Raw genomic sequence first — 8260 nt, 5'->3', positions numbered from 1 at the left:
GGATTTAGGGTGATGCTTTAGACGAAAGAGCAGAAATCCGGAGAGGCTCTTGTGAGGAATGAAGACTTGAGAGAAGTCTTAAGCAGCACCAGGGAGAGCTCCCAGCCAGTAGCGGTTTCCTACTATACCCTAAGAAGCAACTACCCATTTTCTTCCAGAAATTAAGGTCTTCCCCAGCTTGTCCTGCCTTTAAAGCAGGGACGGCTGGGACTTAAGGACCTTTCTGACCTCTGGTGATGGGAACCACATCTGCTTCCACTCAATCTTTGGCCAAGCTCTCAGGGACCAGCCTTTCCGCTGAACTCCAATTCTACCTAGAACATCGTCACCCCAAGTGTGGTCTTCTCACCAGGAGCATCAGCTCTGCTGCTGTGATAGGAATGTAGAATCAAGGGTCCCACCTCGGGTCTAAGAAACCAGAATCTGCATTTCAGCAAGATCTCCTGCTGATTCATGTGCAACATCAAAGTCTGAGAAGTATCAGTGTAGAGAATGGGACCCCACAGAGTCTGAGTCTTCATGAGCCTTCAGGAGGCTTTGTCACTGGGTGAGAAATAGTGGTCCCAGTGGTAGGAAGGAACCCTGGTCATTAGAATCACTGGGAACAAATCTTTAGCAGTGCGTGGTGGTGTACATCTGAAGCCCCAGCTACTCTGGAGGCTGAGGTACGAGGATCGCTTCAATCCAGGAGTTTGAGGCTGCAGTGAGCTATGATGATGCCACTGCACTCCAGCCTGTGTAACACAGCAAGGCCCTGTCCCTAAAAAAGAAAAAGAGAAAAATCTGGAATTTTGTGTTATAAAAGATCCTCAATTAATGTCATGCCATTTGGAAATTATAAAGAGTATCTGATTATACAATAAGTCATACAAAACACTGCGAAGAAATGTAATAAAAATGAAGAAACAATGAGGAAAGTTCTCTTGAGACTGATAACCAATATGCAATAATATCCAACTGATATTCCGTAATAAATGTGTTTATTTTTTCATTAAACTCAGCTGTCCTGATTTGAAAGAGCCTCCAAAAATATCAGTTGCCATTTAGCTTCCCTTAGTTAAGAGTTGTTTAATTTTGTTAGACAATGAAGTTAATTCTCTTCACTGCAGGAAGGAGAACAGAGTGTCATAAAACCACAGAAGGATGTCCCCACCTACATATGGTCAAAGTGGCATGGCTCAGGGACACTGTGACTAAAGGCATGTCCTGGTCATTTAAACTTACAAGGGTATAATGAGGACCCCCAGAATCAGAGCTAGAAGCTGCATTATAAGAGCTGTGTTTTCTTCTTCTGTTTGCTTTTTGCATTTTAATTTCCCAGCAGGAACATTTTTGCCCTGCTTCTTAGATGGCAGTCCCTAAAGAGTGACTCTCCATTTTTATCCTGCAATGGATTTTCTAGGCCACCACTTCAGGTCCACTCTCTGCGAATCGATCAAGTATACAGGAGGCGCTCACTCCGAGTCCAGCTCTGGGCTGGGTAGTGTGAGAGGAAGGGGCTGGGTAGCGATACCCAAAATGTATTTAAGTTGCATGACCCCCTACCCTTGAGAGGTTTCTTGTCTTGCTGGGAAGAGTTTTTAAAAAAAATAGATCAGGCCGGAGGACGAGGTGGCGCATGCCTGTAATCCTAGCACTTTGGGAGGCTGAGGCAGGAGGATGGCTTGAGCGCAGGAGTTTGAGGTTGCAGTGAGCTATGATGATGCCACGGCACTCTAGCCTGGGTGACAAAGTGAGACAGCCTGTCTCAAATAAATAAATAAAAATAAATAAATAAATAATAAAATAGAATGAGAATACCAATTTCTGATTTTGCAACTAAAGATGAAACCAGCCAGGAGATTTGTGTCAGTCTACTGCATAATATTTTTTTTTCTTTCAGAGTCAGTCTATTCAGAAAACAAATTACAGATCAGAAGGATAATGCTGACAATAATATTATAATACTGGCCATCATTAATTCTATAGCAATGGACTAGGCTCTTGGCACACATGGCCTTGTTTTTGTTTGTTCGTTTGTTTGTTTTAGTTTTTTGTTTCTATTTTTAGCTGCTTGGTCAATTTTTTCTTTTTTTAGTAAAGATGGGGGTCTTGCTCTTGCTCAGGCTGATCTCGAACTCCTGACCTCAAGCAATCCTCCTGCCTTGGCCTCTCAGAATGTTAGGATTACAGGTGTGAGCCATCGCGCCTGGCCCACATGACCTTGTTGATTCATCACAGCAGTCCTGGGAGGAGGAAACATCACCCCCATTCTGCAGAAAAGGAAACTGAAGCTCAGAGAATTTATTTATTTATTTGTATTTTAAAGGCTGGTCAAGTGAAGCAGTGGGAGTAGAGAAGGAACAAAGGAATCTGTAACTGGTTGTGATCAATTAGTTGTAAACACCACTGCACTCAGACCAACCGCTCAGAGAATTTAAATAACCTACCCAAGCTTCACAACTAGTAAGTGATGGAGCCTGGGTTTAACCTCTTGTTTGTCTGGCTTCAAAGCCCAAGCTCTTCCCACTCTGTCCCTTACCAAGTATGAAGAAGGAATCAGAGGAAGAAAAGTTATTCTTTAGGGTTTTTCCTACCATGTCTGGGTAACGTGAACAACAACACCTGGGGAAAAAAATAGCTGAATAAGTGAACTGAACATTGTACCAACCTTGAGAAACACTTTTGCAACCTGGGTTGAGCTATTGATTAGATCAAATTCTAATAACCTTCCTAAGTTTTCTTTGTCTACTCTTCGAGAGAACAGATTCACAAGAGACCATAGAACCAGCTTGCTTACTCGTAGGTATTAGACTGTTTGTTTCCTAAGAGGGAAATGTGGAGTTATAGCTGATGAATATGACTAGTTGTAAAAATAAGTTTGGGTAGGCCAGGTGCAGTGGCTCATAGGCATAGTCCCAGCTACCTGGGAGGCCAAGGTGGGAGGATCTAAAGCCCAGGAGTGAGGTTGCAGTGAGCTGTGGTGACGGCACTGCACTCTAGTCCAGGAGACAGAGTCTTAAAAAAAAAAAAAAAATCAGTGTGGATAAATTACACCCAAGGCACTTCTTTTGCACATAAGGTAGGTTTTCTGTTGTCACTGTTGTCATCCCCTCCTTTGTGACTCACCTATTGTCACGACCTCAGAACGACCTCACAGCTCATGCTGTGCCCTCAATGCGCTTGCGTGAGGCTTATGCCACCATAGTCACTTGGTTCTCTAGAAGAGAAAAACGTGTCAGCTGGCTTAATGTCTTCCTGGTAAAGTAGGAGGAATTCTTTTGATTATTATTATTAAACATAGCTACATTGATCATAGAGTAAGTTTAACACTTAGAGATTGCGGGGGCAACATTAAGAAAATCAAGGCATTATAAAAGGGAAGGTGACAGTTTGGGATGGCACTCGAGCCACTGGCTTGGCATCCACAGACGTGGGGGAGACGGAACCCGAACGCTGAAGAGCAAAGCCTGGGTGTTCAGCGCACATCCATCTGGATCTTCGGCGCGCTGAACTCACTTTCTATCTATAGCGTCCCTCGTGTTGATTTTCCTTTTAAAAAATGTATTTCCCAGGATCTTTCCAGGGTAGCCACGGAAGTGCCTCAACTGCTTCCCCGCCCCCCTCCCCGCCTCAGCCCCCATCAACTCTTCAGTGATTCTGGGCACATCACCAGATAAAGACACAACCGCACACGTCTAGGACACGGCGGTTTACAAACTCTTTGGCTGCTTACTTGCAGAAAGAATTTTGAAAAACCATGCATCTCCATGTATATTTTTAAGTTGGCATCTGAAATTTTTCACCATAAGTTCAAATAGTTGCGAAAGATGTCATTTCTGGCATAATGACATTTTAAAATAGAATGGTTCCAGCACTCGTTGGAATGATTCTAGTGTCCTCTACCCACCACCTCTATTGGATACCTACTTCATAGGGTCACTGGGCAGATGAAAGGGTTTAACAGAGGCACAGTGCCTGGCACATGATAAATACTATGCATTTGCTGCACGCGTGGGTGCAAAGAGAGAGATGGAGGGGTGGCTGAATGTCTGCAGTAAACCTCAGGAGGGTTGCAGCAGATGACGTCAGTGCTGCCCCCCATGGCCTCTTGGCCCCTGTTTGAGTTAACGCTCAGCTCTGGTGCCCAGTTTCTGCCATGGGAAGACTTCACACCTCAAACGATGCAACTCACTGCTTCTCTGCCAGAGGGCTTTCTCCAGCACAAGGAAGTTTGCTAACGCTGTTCATTAGGCACAACCTGGAAACTGAAGAAGCTGACTCCCTCAAGGGGACAGGAGCTAGCGGGTTGAAGCCCCGTCTCCCCCATCCTCTGGTGAGACAACTGTGAGGCATGTTGTGCATGGTTTCTTTCCCAGAGGGTTCCCAGCAGGACTGAGGACCGGGTGCCCTCGGGGGTGACTGTCTTGTTAATGAACATGTTATAGCTGCTTTTCCCTGTCCTGCCTCATGTCCTGCACTCCCTCCCTTGTGCTTTCCGGGATCACCCCACACACTAACTACCTGTACCCACGTTCTCTCAGGATCTCCTTCTGGGGAAACCTACACCAAGACTGGGACAGATGAGTGTTCATTCCACCGTTCTTTCCATTTATCTGTGGTTTGAAATTTATCAAAGTCTGTGTATAAATAGATTTCTTTAAATGTTTCAGAAGAGCAGCCCCATGGTATGGCTGGATGTTGTACCTGGCTGTGAGCTTCAGAGCCTGGTCTATGGCCCTCCCAGAGATGCTGTAAGCTACTGACTGTCCCTTAATAAATCCATTTCTGCTTAAAAACAAATCATGGGTATTGAATGTTTTTGGAGGCACAAGGTACAGGAGAGTGGTTCTGAATAGGGGATCCTTCTGTCCCCAAGGGCATCTAAACCCCTCCAACCTCTGTACTATTCCTTTTGCTACCATTAAAAAAAATTACCATGAACTTGGTGGCTTAAAACAGTACAAACACAGTATACTACAGCTCTGTAGCTTGGAAATCCAGCACAGGCTCACTGGGCTGAAATCAAGGTGTAGGCAGGACTGCAATCTTTTTTGGAGGCTCTAGAAAAGGCTTGGTTTCCTTGCCTTTTCCAGCTTCTAGAGGCTGCCTGAATTCCTTGCCATGTGGCTACTTGCTCCGTCTTTAAAGCCAGCAACGGGGGTTCAAGTCTTTTCCACAAGGCATCTCTCTGACTCTCTCTTCTGCCTCCCTGGTCCACTCTTAAGGATTGATCCCATCTCAAGATCAGCGGATTAGCAACCTTAATTTCCTTTTAATATGCCAGGTAATGAAGGAGTTGAGGAAATGCTGCCCCAAAATACTTTAGTATGTTGATTACTTTGAGCTGGAGGCACTTAAAAAACAGCAAATGCATGATGAGTGCAATGAGCACTGTCTAGGGAACAGACACGCTTGAAGCTCAGACTCAGGGGGATGGGTGTGCATGGGCAATATATATAACCTGAACTTTTGTACCCCTATAATGAGCTGAAATTAAAACAAACAAACAAACAAACAAACAAAAAAACCCCAGCAAATGCAGAGAGAGGGCTTCTCTGAACTCACCTTATCTGCCTAAATACAGATCCTCCAAAACAACTCAATTGTTGTCAGTTCCCCTGGAATTTCAGCCACCTGGGAAGATTGACTCTTATCACAGTCAACACCACACCCACACAGATTTTGTTCTTCTAAGGGCCTGTTCCTCTTTCCCCCAAATTATTTACTCTCCCATAAATTTGTCTACATCCCTCTTCCCCTCTCCCCTATGAAGAGGGTATGTAAATGCCTAAATCTCACTGGTTTATTGGGTATTCACTTTTCTTCCCTGTGGTACTCCTGTACACATAATAAATTTGTAAACCTTTTCTCCTGTTAATCTACCTGTTATCAGTTTATTTCACAGACTCAGTTTTGGAATCCTCAGTGTAGAGGGAAATCTTCCCTCTCCTCTGGTCACAAATTCATCCCTTCGTAAGGTTAGAATGTGGACATCTTGGGGGGGAGACATTATTCTACCTGCTAGATCCTCACAACAGCTGGACCCTCATCCCTCCCTTCTCGGAGGGTGGTAAGAACAGCTGGGAGGAAGCTGTGGCTGCCCAAGCAAATAAGTTTCCTGAGGAACTGAAAACAGCCACCTACCAGTGGCTTAAACAAGAATCTTGCATGCTAGAATAAGGTAATGGCTTGGAATTCTGTTTGCAAACTTAGGCTTAAGTGGGGAGACGTCTATATTTTCCCAAGTTTATATCCCCTAAAATAAGGAAATTAGTCATTAATTCCTCAGTTCACAGAGTGTATTACAGTTTTTTTGTTTTTTGTTTTTTGTTTTCTTTTTAGATACTGTCAACCCAGTTTTGAGGCTCTGGCTAGAGGTACTTAGTTCCTCTTTTTGAGCAGTCAATGAAGTCCACACCCCCAACCACCTGCCTCACTGGGCTCTCACACTCCTGGCCACTATACACCTACCCTAATTGCCTGGGGACAGGAACCAGACAACTAGGGACAGCACCTATGTCCCACAGCTCAATGAAATTACTCAAATTAGCCCAACCTAAACCTTCTACCCTGCCTCACTGGGTCCTTCCCGTGGAGACCACAATGAAGGGGCTTTCCCCAAGGTCCCCTCTCTCCATTTGCCTTGTGACTGGTCCCCGTGCTTTACCCTGTGGCCTTGTGTGGTATGCGGTTGCTCCCTGGGGAACTTTGAGTATGAGGAAACTAAACCTCTTTGGTTTCTCTCTCTTGATCCACACCCTCACCCACAGTAATGTTTAAAACACAGGGTCCATGTGTTTAATTGACTTTTCTCACTCTTTAATTTTTTTTTTTTTTTTTGAGACAGAGTCTCACTCTGTTGCCCGGGCTAGAGTGCCATGGTGTCAGCCTCACTCACAGCAACCTCAAACTCCTGGGCTCAAGCGATCCTCCTGCCTCAGCCTCCCGAGTAGCTGGGACTACAGGCATGCGCCACCATGCCCGGCTAATTTTTTCTATGTATATTTTTAGCTGTCCATATAATTCTTTTCTATTTTTAGTAGAGATGGGGTCTTGCTCTTGCTCAGGCTGGTCTCGAACTCCTGAGCTCAAACAATCGGCGTGCCTTGGCCTCCCAGAGTGCTAGGATTGCAGGCGTGAGCCACCGCGCCCGGCCTTACTCCTTAATTTTTGATTGATTTTCCTCCCTGCAAAAGGCTCAGGGAGGACATTTCTCAACCAGTACAAGGTTAATTTTAATGTCAACAGAGGAAAGTTCAGAACAGCCTGCGGCAACTCTCTGCCCTCCCACCCCTGACGCCCAGAACTTCCCTCGGGCCACTCCACAGCAGATGGCAGCGAAGAAGGTGCAGGGACGGTGACCCACTGTAACCCTGTGTCTTTGGAGCTGTATTTTGATTGGTCCAGAAGCCAGCCTCCCCAGTAGGAACATGAATTCTGATCGGAAGAAACAGCTTCCCCTTCACAAACCACCTGCCATTGCTTCACACACTCACGGTGCCCCAGCGAGTCTTTTCTGTTCCCAAGAAAACTCCTACATGCTAAACTGCCCCAAACTTGCAACCGTACTGCTCCATCTTAGGAATCCAGCGCCCGTTTCCACTCATGAGCCCCGACTCTCTCTCCAGCATAACCTCCACACTCAGGGCGGACCAGAGAAGCTGGACCCAAGCGCAGTTCTGGGCCAACCGCCCCCCAAATCAAAGGTCTTCTCCTTCTTCTCTTCTGTCTCCTCCTCCTCCTCTTCTTCCTCTTCCTTACCTTTCCCCTCTCCCCCTCCCCGCTCATTCTATCCTATTCTGCCCTTTTCTTTTTACAGGGACAGTCCCACCTCCCCCATTTTTCTCTGACCCACTCAAGCAAGGGCTGCAGCAGATTTCAACCCGGGGCACCAACCTAGGACAGGTACAGGTTAAAATATTTCATTCCTAGTTTTACAGCTCTTTTAGAATTTGTCTAGCAGTTTTTCCGGTTCTCACCAGAAGACCCCCTCCCAAAAGAAAAAGAAAAAGGAAAAATATTTCATCCCTCCTGGTGGAAGGAGGTGATTTCATTCCCAGGAGGGTGAGAGGGTAGAAACATTTCCTACACGTTTTTTCTTTTCCCTGATCTAAAGGAGAAGTGGGTGCAGCTGTGTTGAGTTTGTTGCACTTGAGGCCTATGTTTAAATTCCCATTAATATTCTGAATAATTTCCTTCCCCTATTCATGCTTCCAGCCTGACTGCTCGTCACCTTTTCTTGGTGGGAGCTCCAGCGGTCTCTTTGGGAAGATGCACA

The 8260-nt window shown here is 45.6% G+C and overlaps 1 non-coding gene across 1 annotated transcript; it reads left to right on the top strand.

The window, feature by feature from the left end:
• The first annotated feature begins 7911 nt into the window (after positions 1-7911).
• Positions 7912-7973, top strand: LOC123631266. Its single transcript, XR_006733109.1, has one exon. It is a non-coding gene; the product is annotated as a U7 small nuclear RNA (small nuclear RNA).
• Positions 7974-8260: the final 287 nt, after the last annotated feature.

The sequence above is a fragment of the Lemur catta genome, chromosome 1 (genome assembly GCF_020740605.2).
Source record: "Lemur catta isolate mLemCat1 chromosome 1, mLemCat1.pri, whole genome shotgun sequence".
NCBI lineage: Eukaryota > Metazoa > Chordata > Mammalia > Primates > Lemuridae > Lemur > Lemur catta.
The sequence above is the reverse complement of the archived record's forward strand: the minus strand, read 5'-3'. Positions and strand labels throughout refer to the sequence as shown.